Source organism: Blennius ocellaris (assembly GCF_963422515.1).
Source record: "Blennius ocellaris genome assembly, chromosome: 16".
Taxonomy (NCBI): domain Eukaryota; kingdom Metazoa; phylum Chordata; class Actinopteri; order Blenniiformes; family Blenniidae; genus Blennius; species Blennius ocellaris.
In genome coordinates, this window is record NC_137665.1 from 16,616,646 (window position 1) to 16,629,297 (window position 12,652).

Below are 12,652 nucleotides of genomic sequence, written 5' to 3' on the forward strand. Positions count from 1 at the left end.
AGTCAGAGAGGAGACAAACAAAAAAAAAAGGGAAAAAGAGAGAGAGAGAGTAGAGAGAGAGAGAGAGAGAGAGAGAGAGAGAGAGAGAGAGAAAAGAGGCCAATTTCCAGCACAAAGAGAAAAAAAAACATTTGCCTTGCTGCTGTACTCCCCCCCCCCCTTTTTTTTTTTACTCCTCTTTAGCTTTTGTTTAAGAGGTGAAAAATAAAAGAGGAGGGAGGATGAAAAAAACTAAATAATGAAAAAAAAGAAGGAGAGCAACAGGAGCAGCCAGTCTTATAAAAGCTCTGCTGTATGTCAGCATGACCTCTTCGTTATCCCACATATTCTCTCTTTTTCACACACATGTGGATCCATCCCCTTTGGCACTAAATCCGTCAGCGAGGGGGTCACCCCCCGCCCCCCACCCCTCCGGCTGTGGTCGCAGAGTTCCCGCCAGGCAGCCGGCGTCCGGAGACGTGCCAGAGTGGCACACCGACGCTCGCACAACCACACATCCGTTACCGGTGGGGTTAGACAGGTTTCACCTGCCACTCGGCGGGACGAGTACCGACTTGACTGGAGATGGGGCCGCGATGCGTGCAGAGATCGTACCCTCTGGATACGCTGCAGCTCGCACACAAGAACACTCACTGCAGGCTGGAAGAGTTTCTACACACATTAACGAACGATGACGCGAGGGCTCAGAAATCACAATGCCAATGTTCTCATGAATAATTGTTACGAATGAAAAACATTAACTTTTATTCACGAGTCTTAATATCTGATCAAATGTGGGTTTTTTTTTATATAATGTTACAGTTGAAGATATGCAAATTCTTCTCCTTAGGGCAAAACTGTAAAGTTATTTGCATGAGAGTATTTACATCAAGGCAATGTAATGTAAAGTGTCTTCGAGTGTCCTGAAGAGCACTCTATAAGACAGATGTATCATTTTCTGACATTTTAAGACAGAAGCTGCAGGATTCCCTAAACTTTAGGTTTAGCATGCTACATTCGGTATAATATTCTGCAGTGCAAAACATTTTTGACATAGTGTCACTTTTGTTTGGACACACCCGATTCGTGAATGCGGGTTATTTTATAAAATGCAAATAAAAAAGAAGTAATACTACAGAGAGCAGCTTTGATAATAGTACACAAAATAAGACGTGATAAAAGGAACAAATGCCCCCCCCCCCCCCCCCCCCCAGATACGTCACAAATGAAGATCCACACTGATGTGGGCTGACGCAATATAAAATCCTGCCGTTCAGACAGGCAGAAAGCAAAGTGCTGCAGAGCTGCAAAGTGCAACACAAGCATGAGAGTAAGCAAGCCTTGGCATAAAAAAGAATGAATTTCTCTGGATACACTCTTTAAATCATATGTTTGATGGTAGCTTGACACCAGATTGGTTGATTATTGATTGTGTAAAAGCTCTGTCTGTAAGAGAGTTCTTTTATAAACACCTCGATCCAACAGTTTGTGCAATTCATAATCAACTGAAGTAGCACATGTACAAAGAAAACACAAATCAAAGCGGGTTGAATGCTCTTTTTCAAACATTAAAAGTGAACGGGAATGTCGTTCTCTTGTCTCCAAATTCCATTTTCCTCCCGACGAGAGACAAACTAACTTTTCCTTCTCTAAAGAGTTATGTGGCCTCAGTTTAAAAGGACTTTGGAGAGATCCGCCCCTCAATTTATGCCCGGTTTAAATAGTTTATTGAGTCAGCTTACGCTCTCACTAATACAAGCGCGCGCATGCACACATCCCCGCTTCGCCGTGCGCACAAAGGCTGGCGGTCCCGTGCGTGCACGTCCACACAAGTACATGCCACATGTCCCACTGAGTCACAGCTGAGTATAAATACACAAGGCTGTGTAATTATGGTTCCTCTTAAAGTCAGAAGGCTGTGGCGGTAAGGGAGAGAAGGGAAGGGAAGGGAAGAAAGTGGGGGGGGGGGTTCCAGGTCTGGGTTCATCACACCGCCTGCCGGGACAGCCCTGCTGGATCACCGACGGCTGCAAGAGGGGAGGTCTGATTATTCTCCTCCTGGATGATGGGGAGATGTGAGAGAAATGCCCCACGCCCCCGCGGAGCCATGAGGAAAATCATAGGAGGTCTGCCGGCTCAGGCGAGAGTTTACTATCTGAACGCACACAAGCTCCTTTACACAGTGGCTGCACAAAGATTGTGTCGGGGGGGGGGGGGGGGGGGGGGCTCATATCACATTTTTCACAATAACAGTTAGTTTTGGCGAGGAGGGCGCAGCGTCTAATTTGGAAAACAAAAGCTCTCTGTCCACTTCCCTCTCCCTCTCCTGACCCATGGAGGCAGTTACAAAACGAGATGGATGAACATGAAGAGGAAAGAAAAGGGGAGGAAAAAAACAAGAGGGTGGCAGAACAGAAAAGGAACAAAAAGGCATTGAGTTACAGTTTACAAGACGGACACACAGTCACACGTGAAGAGCCGTGACAATAACACACCAGCCCACCGGCGGCCCACATCTGGGCCGGGGTCGAGTCCCGGCAGGCCGGCGGCTCCACATCCATCACCGGCATGAGGGCAACAACATGCCGCCCTTATCTGACTTGCAACAATCTGCACCTTGAAGACGACTTCAAATTAGCACTTTTTCACCACGGACCGCCAGCATCAAGCTCTGCGAGTTAGGAAGTCAAAGGCAGACGTGTGATCTCAAAGAACCCCCCCCCCCTCCCCACCCTCCCACCCCGATAACACATCAGTGGAAAGTGAAAGGCAGGAGCAGTCGGGAAAGATTATATGGGAGATATGTTTTAATCCCTCCTCCGAACTCATAACAGGCCAGCAGATTAACAAAGATCCAGACCAGCCATCTTTCCACTGCGCCCTCCTCGCGAGACAAAACAAACTTTTTTTCCTCCTCTCCTCCGTGTCGAGACAAAGTGTTTTCTTCTTCTTCACCTTTTAAGATACTCATGGTTTTCAGAGGGTTTTTCTGGTTGGTCTTGTGGTCGTAAGACACCTTTATTTTGAAAATGTCTGGCTGTGAACGCAGTACAGAGCCTGTGAACGCCACTAATGATTTACAGTGCAGTGGTTAGCGCTCTCGCTGCATGTTAAAACATGGCTGACCTGTGAATTCTATCCTCTGCTGGTGAGGGAGACTCTGTCCTCACAGTCCTGACTCAGTTTGTGGGACGGGAGGTGATGAGGCAGCGCCATCATCATCTCTCTGTGTCATCACCTGAGCAAAGTCACTGGGATTAGATCACGTAGATAAGAACGACGCACAGCGGCGGTTACAGAAACGGGTAACGGGATACGAGGAAATCTGAACTATGCAGGGGTCGGGGCCATGTTTTCCTTCCACTTAAAAAGAAGCGCAGTGGTTTGTACTCCACCGCATGGAATTCCCTGGTGTGTTTCTGGGCTCCCTCGTGTAAAGTTAGCCTTTTCTCATCATTTCTCATTACCTATACTGGCTGTAATTTGGCCTTATGTTTCTCTTAGCCCTGTGATGAATGAGAAACCTCTCGGGGATGTAAACATTCCTCCTCCCAATGGGATAGGAGCCCTGACCGGAACACATTTAAACAGGGCCGCAATTATGTTACATTTAGCAAACATCTTTCTACAAGCATTTTCAAATTAATAAGAGAAGTTTCGTCTTACATAAACCCAAACATTATTTGTATTTGTGCAGTAATATTGCAACTAAAACTTGAAATCGGCATCAACTGATTAAGTGGCAAATAAAGTCACTGTTTCACTTTCAACTTTTGAGAAGAAATCATGATAATAGAGTATTGAATCAAGCATACAACTATTATTTATTTCATTAAAAGTATGTAAAGTTGTAGGCGATTTTATTGGAAGGGAGATAAAGTTGATCCATTGCATTAGTAAAAGTAAAAAGTTTAATCTTGAACACACAAGAGTCAATATTCACACATCACATTACGTTGGTCACATATTGAGGTGTAATATCCGGTCGTGGCCGGGATTCCCAACATGTGGCGATGGAGTCGATTCCTCTGTCTAGACAGATAATATGTGTAATCTGTGGAAGTGGATTCTACAAAAGCAGACGCTTGGGTGAAAAAAGGACATCGCTGTTTTAAGCAGGTTAATTTTAACTTTAATCTCCTGTAAATCCCCTCCCCTTCTTGCTGCACAATCTATAGGTGGGTTGTGACAGCGTGCAGGGAGCCGCTTCCAGCCTGCAGACACTAGAGGGCAGCCACAACACGGGCTGGAGGTGCGGATTGGGGTGGAGAGGAGAGGAGCACGCGCAGCAGCAGCAGTGGGACACAGGGCAGAGGGTGGGGAGAGTCTTCTGACTGCAGTCTTACTACAATGGCAGGCATCCGTGTGGGTGTGGGTGTGGGTGTGGAGGGTGAGCAGGTCCAAGAGGTCGACCTCCGAGCGGCTATCTGTGATCCCTGCTTGTAAGTGAGTTGCTAATGGATAAGATCAGAGTTTGGGGTGGGAGGCGGCGGCCGGGGGTGGGGGGGTTCACAAGGGGTCACACCTGTTGTGGGTTTTGAGGTGCAAGCGGGCTCTGACGATAGCAGGTGGAGCCAGAGTTGGGGTCAGATATCTCATCAACCCACAGCTGATAGGACCTGGGTGGTCCACCCCCCCCACCCCACTCACCCCATACACCCTACCCCAACGCACTCACCCTGGCTGATCAAACCACAACAACAATAAAAATGCGGCTAACTTCTGGAGAGTGGAGAGTGAAAGTGTCCCACCTGACCTCGATGCTGAGATGCATTATGCATGCATTCTTCACGTGTGCGCTCCGGAACCAAAAGACATGAGGTCAGGCCGCAGCGTGGAAACACTGAGTCGGGCCAAACGTTTGGGGAAATAAATAGTCACCCACTTACGTCACCGTACTCGCTGATCCAAAAAAATTGCTACAAAAAAAAAGCTCATTATAGGGTGCGTGTAGTTAATTATTAACGCAAATCACAAACCGATCGATCACGACGCACAAGACGCAGACATTTATATGGGCCAGAGAGCGTTCTAGTTCTATTGTTAAATCCCTGTTTACCTGTCCTCCTTGAGTTTTAGCGTCAGAAAAATGACTACAGGAGGTAAAGAAAACCCCTCAATCAATGCTTTATGGTCAGGAGTATTTTTCCTATGTTTCTTCCCTGTGGAACATCACATTAATGTGATCATTTCGTAATTAGTAATGATCGATTTAGAGTTGTAAAACACAATTTACCACATGTATAAATCACAGATTATCCTTTACCACAGTGGTTTTTGAAATGTGGGGTCCCCCAACATGATCTGCCATTAACAATAGCATGACGCATTACGATTACTCCTACCACGACTACTTCACAGGCAATTCAACTTTGTCAAAGTGTTTATTTCAGCTGCTAGAATGCGATAGTTTACAGTAAAATAACACATTATGTCACAAACATAACAATAACTTCACCCAAACCTAGAGGCGAGTCTCTGCAGCGGGCCTGGTGGTGCTCGTAGTGTCTGCACCGGCTCCACCGGCCAAGACACAACACGGCCCCTCTGGAGGCGCAGCACATAAAACATTATTGACCGGCTCGGGACTGGAGACGTGTTCATTGTGCAGCATCCAGCATCAGGGAACGTGAGAGCCATGAGTCAGCCTGAGAGCCGGCCTGCTGAGCAACTACGTCAACAAAACTGCACAACGGTGAAAAGGGGGGGGGGGGGGGTGCAGACAGATGTTGAGAAAGGAAACACCAGTAAAGGGGAGAGAGGGGGGGGGGGTACTAAGAATAAAAAATGAGGGCAGAGAGAGTGATCTGAAGCAGAAATGAAAGTTGGGGAGAGCAGATGGAGAAGGGGGGGGGGCAAGACGGCGGTGACCTCACACACATATTTACTCACAGATACACTCTAATTGGCTCCAATACATCTCCTCTCTCTCTCTCTCGTACTGTTTACAGAAAGGATTCCTGAGTGACTTTAGTGCAGCGGATGTCACATTTCATTAACCCTCCCGTAAAATAAAGTTCAAATCTGAATAGAAACATGAAGTGGAACGTGCAGCAGAATCATTAAATACCCTAAACTGGGTTGTTCCAGTGTGACCTTCAACTGTCACGCTTCACATGCATAATGCATTGTCTCAAATGTTTGCATGCTATTACCAGATGTTTGGACCTGTAGGCGACAAACAGCAAAACTCCTCTTGTTAGAAATATCTGGTGAGTCTTCATGCAAAGTTTTCAGCTGATGTAACCGCTGAAGCTTATTTGATCATTTTCAGCAAATTCGCGCATAACTTTTGCATTTTTGTTTTGGAGCACTTTAGCATGCCAGGCCACGAGTTGGCGCTGTTGCTTATTTTTGTCATGAAACTGCACAAACACACACACAACTGGAGAGAAATATACGCTATAAACATTAACAAGGCGAGTACAGGGACATTCATATGGACAAACGGCAAAGTTGGATTGTTATTACGGTGACTCGCAACTATAAAACTAAAAAGTCGCAGGAGAATCTGGACTGGGAGTCATGACACTCTGGAGGTGAACATTGCTGTTATTGTCCATCTACTCACACATGTGCAGAACAGCTATTTACTGCGGCCGTGACGCGAATGCGCAGTGGCAGAGCTTTCAAAACGTCGCATTTTCAAGTGGCTCCGAGCGCCGTCCTGTCGAAATGGACACTAAAAACACGTTTTCACTATTTTGGACCCGTCATTCATATAGTTACGCACCATAAATCCTCAGCTGAGCAACATTTCACAGTCACAAGAGAAGACAAACCGTATCTTATGTCATCAAAGCTGCAAGTATGCAAGGAAAGAAAGGGTGTCTTCATGACTGCCTGCTAGCAGAGTAACACACACACACACACACACACACACACACACACATGTTTAAGTGGAGAGATGGCGCTCCACTTTAACCTAATTAGCAGGGAGTGGCTCCTCTCTCGCCGAGCTCATTCTCCATGTTCAGGTCACATCTGCAGAGGAACAATCAGAGCTAAAAATGAAAAAGGAAACTTTGCCTGGAACTCAACCTTTCACCCACTTATTGATAATAGAGTTTTGTGCATCTGTAACTTCTTTATCCACACCAAAGCCATACAGATGATGTTAAAAAAAAAAAACAAATAAAATAATGTAATTGTTACATTAAAACCACGGGAGGTATATAAAAAAAAAAAAAGACAAACACAGTGATTTGAAAAATATTTTTCAATAAAAGTTAATGGAGGTCTGACATTTTCTACGTTCTGATGAAACCCAAACAAAAGGATGATTCATGCTGGATTGTTTCAGGCTGGGATGATGACATTTGTTTAATATGACACTGAAAGACTCGAACCTCCCGAAGCTCCAGAGTCTCAGGGCAGAACAGCTTCATGTTACAAGATAGTGTCAATAAAGTACAGCTGAGGAGAACCAATGTTTCAGCAATATTAGTTCTCAAAGTCGCTCTCATCAGTAGATGAATCATTTATGATTACTTATCAACCCAAAGTGACATTATGGCTTTGCCGGACTTCCTGTCTGACTTCTTCCCCAGAAGAATTACCAAAGACAGATTGCAAAGAGCTGCCAGTAGCTCAAGGTCGAAGCCATTTTATTTTTGTTTGACAAAGGCTTCGGGTTTCCTCAAAACAGGCTATGGCTTGATGCTGGTGAAACTTTCATTTAGACAACTGCCAAATCAGAGGAAACAGAAAAGTAAGAAAACTAACTTGAGCTAAGTGTTTGTGGAATATCACTAGCCAATCCAGTCAGGAGTGTTGAACGGCGCCACCTGATTTTCATTTGTGCTTCGGGAATAAGTGAAAATAATGGAAAACGGACAAAGACACTGAATGTTAAATGTTACACATTGAGCTAAATACCAGTTATTTTACTTGACATTGATCATGAATGAGTCATACAGAGCTCTAATCCTAACTCCCGGCATCGCTCCATTCCCAGAGTGATTTATCCTCCAGCTACGAACGCTGAGCACCTCCAGGTTGTCACGCTTTGGCTCGATGCCTAATCAAACCTAATGTGATCTAATAAAACTAATCAAAGTCACCCACAGCCCATCACCTCGGTGTCGATAGTCGCCACTAGAAATCAACAAGTGCTGTCTGTTGGTCATGAGGACGTTGCACTGCAGGGAGACGTTACGCTCACTGACGCTTTCAGGATCGACTTTCACAGCTGCTGTCATGCGGCATTCCTTCACACTCATCTAAAGACCCAAACAAAGAGGCCAACTGCATTTTTTTCTGGAGTGCCATATCCTGCTGTTGCCTACTGCCACCATGAGGCAGCAACAGCTTTGTTAGGTAAACCCCCAGCTGTACTTTCCCAGTGAGTAGACACATCTGCCTGCAGATGCATGTGGACTGTATATAATGGAGAGGGGGGGTGGGGTTAAAAACATCAGGATCTATGACGACATCTGGCAAAGAGCTGCTCTCCTCGCACTGTACCCCCTCTTCCTCCTCCTCTTTCTTCTCCGTACTGACCACAACCGCTGGGAGCAATCAAAGCGTCACGTCTGAGCTCCACTGCAATAAGAGACCCCCGCCACCCCCACCCCCTTTTTTTCCCCCCTCTTTTCTTCTCTTTCTTTCCTGGTTGTTTTCAAAAGCAGGCCTCAGCAACAGAAAACCACAGGGCTCCAGCAAGGCCTTTCGACTCTCCACACCCCCCCCATCCTCTCGCCTGCATTGGAGAGAGGGACGGCCACACTCTGGGGCCCCTCTCATTGGCTGCCTCCCTCCCCCCTCCGCAGAGCCAGATGTATATATTTAGCTCATCTCTGCTCCTGTGTGATTAACAGATGCAAATTATAACTTTGGGGTTCGAAGATGACGTTGTCGTTCTCCTCGGCTGAAGCCGGCCCAGAGCCCGTGTCTTCGGGGGCCCCGCAGACTTGAAACCAGGCGGTGGTCCAACATTTGGGGCGTGGCGGAGGCAACGCCGAGCCAGGTTGGGAAACCAACTGAGGAAGGCGGTTGAAGGAAGAAAGAAAGAGAAGGGGGGAAAAAAAAAAAAAAAAGCGAGAGAGAAGGCGGATGGCAGAATGAAGTCTGAGTGTTTATTAGAGCAAACGAGATGGCCTGCTCGCCCGCCTCCAACAGACCTGGAGTTTCCATTTGAGGTCATCTGGTTTTTACATTCCAGCCATGCACCACCGCACACGCCATGCAGAGGAAGTCCTCCATCGCGCTGGATTGTACAGTCCAGCAGTTCTCCTCGAGGAGTCTGGGGCATACGGTAGCCATTTAGGGAGCTCCTGCAGCATTGAGGAACACTTTAATTTAATCAAAGACTTGCTTGTGGGTCTTTGGGGTTCTCCGAGTATCGGAAAAGGATGAACAAAGCTCCGCATGCACCTGGAGACAGTCGCAGCTTCGAGAAGTTCACAGAATCTCTCGGAGGCCTCGGTACCTTTTCGGGACCGCCTCAGATTTGAAGCAATTTTCTTGACCCACATGATTCTCTGCAGGCTCAAAAGAACTTCTTTCAGCCGTGACGGTGCCACTGGGTAAAAAGTAATCCCCCCCCTAACTATCATCAATTTTATTGCTCCTCCAGATAAACCCCCGTTTTTGTAGAAGTCGAGGCAAGTGTGAATCCTCAAGCGATGCACATGTGACGCCAAAAGCCAAGCAAAACTCATGAGGTTATTTCCGAAAGGCCTTTTTCTTCCCCCTCCTCTGTCATTCCCAAGTGGTATAGTATAAAGATGCTCCACGGATACCAGCTGGCATGTTTTGAATACTGGAGATCGGCCCACGCTATCGTTTCATCTGCCTCTTCCTGTGACACACTGTCGACTGTAAAGACTCGACGGCGAGGAGGACAGTCCTGGAGGACGGAGACACTCGTGCCTGTGTGGTTTTCTCAGCCGAGCCCACAGGCGCTGCCCCCTTTTGTGTATTTAACGTAATGATGAGAGCCATATGCCAAAGCTGATGATGGTGACGTTGGCTGTTTAGCCTCTGTCACTCTGTATTAGGCGGCCTTTAAATGCCGGATTGGCAAAAAAAAAACAACCTCACAGACCCCGGGGAAACGATCTGTCCTCCGTGGCTTCATGACTCGTTTCACCCCAGAAAAAGAAAAAAAATAGAAGATCGGCCGTGAGGGAGGATGGGTCTCCCTCTTTGGCCAAAGAGCTGGTGGTGATGACTGCGGATGCACACGTTCACACACATGTGGGTTTCATGCTGCTATTTGGAGCAGAGACGCAGGAGTACAACTGAGAGCAGAGAAACGCGGTGTTCGTTTTCATTGTGTAAACAGAGAAAACGTAGGAGGAGGAGGTGGATACGCTGGGATCGCACCAAAACAGACCTTTTATGGCGCAAAGACCCCAGGTTCAAAAATACCTTTCACGAGGTTGATCAGCTCAGCGCGGCAGTCCCGAGTTCAGACGAATTGTGGGGGGAAAAAATAAAAAAATAAGAGCAACAATAGTGGAGTATCCCGAAAGGGGGATGACCAAAGAAGGAAACGGAGAAGTGGGATCAAAGCGGGGAGCGATCACTCAACGTCACGGGAGAACGAGAAGACAGGAGAGCTGGAAATGTGGAACAAGCCAGGAGATAAAGAAAAAAACAACCTCACTGAAGGAGACACACAAAGGGGGGGAACAAAAGAAAGATGTAACAATTAGATCAATCTTTTTTTTTACTACTAGCGGGGGAATGTTCAGTCAACACCGAAGAATGAAGTAAAGACAGGTAACATTTGTGTTGTAAGCAACAACAAGTACACACATTTTAATTTGATTCGTGATTCTTCATCAACTTTGAGAAACTAAAAGAAAACTTTTCTTCTTTTTTTTCCCATTTTGCAGAAAAGTGTTGGAAAGTATTTTCGTACTCGGGAGTGACATTGTGGTGGAACACAAGCAGAATTCCTCTCTGGATCCAGTTTTCCACATGAAGTAACAGATAACTGTACGAACTGCTCTGCTTGGACACTGAAGCTTGGGTTGTTTTACAATCCAATACGTTTTAATTCAATTCAATTTCATTTATACAGTGTCTCCCACCACAGCCATCTAAGTGGATTACATATTACATAATGTTTGCAGTCACACTGCCTGGTTTAAAAGCTACAACAACAAAAAATCATTCTGGACTTTTTAAGTTTTGCGTTTGATATTGGTATTCATGCTTTGGAGCTTATTCAATAGAGCCCAAGAGCAGAAGTGGAACATTTGAGGCTGCTTTTTAATGTTCTGTATTTTTCCTTGACCTGAAAAACGAGGGCTGCAAGATCCTGAAGGGACTAATGAAGGTCCGTCCATGCTTCTATCTTCTGTTGTGCTGCATCTATATAATGGTCATGAGGGGTGTTTCTTTGAAATGATGCTAACCCTGTTAATTGCTATTATTGGTGTTTTATTGTCTAATAGATGGCGTTATTTCCGTTTTAAAGGGAAGCGCTTTAATTCTGAAGGACACTATTGAAAGAAGCGGAAGAAGAACAAGAAAAAGAACTTTATTAATCAAAACTACCTGAAGATATTACAAAAGTTATTGTGATATCCACCCCCAGGACAGTACGCACCAAGTATAGTTCCTCTTGTCTCTAGTGTTTTCTTCACTAACAAAAACTGCACCGAACACTCCCCTTTAAAACATGAGTGTCTGTTCCAGTTGACTGGAGTTATCCGCTGAGAAAATCTCAGTCAACATGTAAACAGAGGCGATGTTGTGCTCGACCAGCCGGCATCAGGGGAAACCGCGGCGCTCTATCACTTCCCAGCATCCGCGGCTCCTCATTAGCCCCCTGCTAATCTCTATCCCATGATTCCGTCGGTCTGCCGAAACGGCGTCCTCCCCTCGGTGCGCTCTCGCACACGGCCAGAGAGGCACGACGCGGCGCGGCGGCCCCCGGCTTGTTTAGGAAGTACAGATAAAGGTCAGCGAGTCAGCTCGCTAAGCTCTATAAAACAACAGTCAGTTACTGCGTGTGACCTGCAATTCACAGTTCATCAACTCCGAGCTGGAGCTTTTGATGGGCTCCGAAGCTGGCCCGCTGCCATTTTACAGTGTAAACAACCCCCGGGCAGCGTTCAGGACTGACAAGATACACACTTTATCATCGGTAAATATATTCAATCTACACGACAAAAGTATCGTAGTGACAATGGATATTTTACTCTTGGCTCAGAGGCAAGCAAAAAAGTTTTCTGCGACTGTACATGAATTACATTGAACTGAGCGATCGGTGCTGGATTAAGACGCTGGAGCGCCGAAACATTCTCAGCAAGACATTTTATCGCGTATCCTCTGAGGCGCTCGAATGAGGGGAACCGCTTGGATCGAAAGTGGGCAGAAAAATTCCTCCTGCTGCCGGGACAAGCTCGCGAGCCTTGTGTGGGATAACCGTTCTTCACAATGTCCGGCTTTGTCTAGCAAGAGCTTGTCTTGAAAACAGCACTGTGGAATGATCTGCAACAGGAATAAATTGTCATTCCTCTATCAGCCTGCGTATAACCGATAAGTCGACATGGATATGCTTCGGTTTGACCGGGTGGCTCTCTGAGCAGCCAATCACAGACGGCATTGCGTGAGCGCTCGATTCCCCCATAATAAATACCTGACTGGCTGAAGAGAACGATTCACGACCATCTATATTCAGCTATAAAGACCAGTCACTGTTGATTTTAAAAGC

The 12,652-nt window shown here is 46.3% G+C and overlaps 1 protein-coding gene across 2 annotated transcripts in view; it reads right to left on the reverse strand.

Annotated features, from left to right (window-relative positions):
- Positions 1-12,652, reverse strand: part of arhgap23a (Rho GTPase activating protein 23a) — a 71,494-nt gene that overhangs the window by 36,470 nt on the left and 22,372 nt on the right. The gene's annotated exons all lie outside the window — the stretch shown is intronic.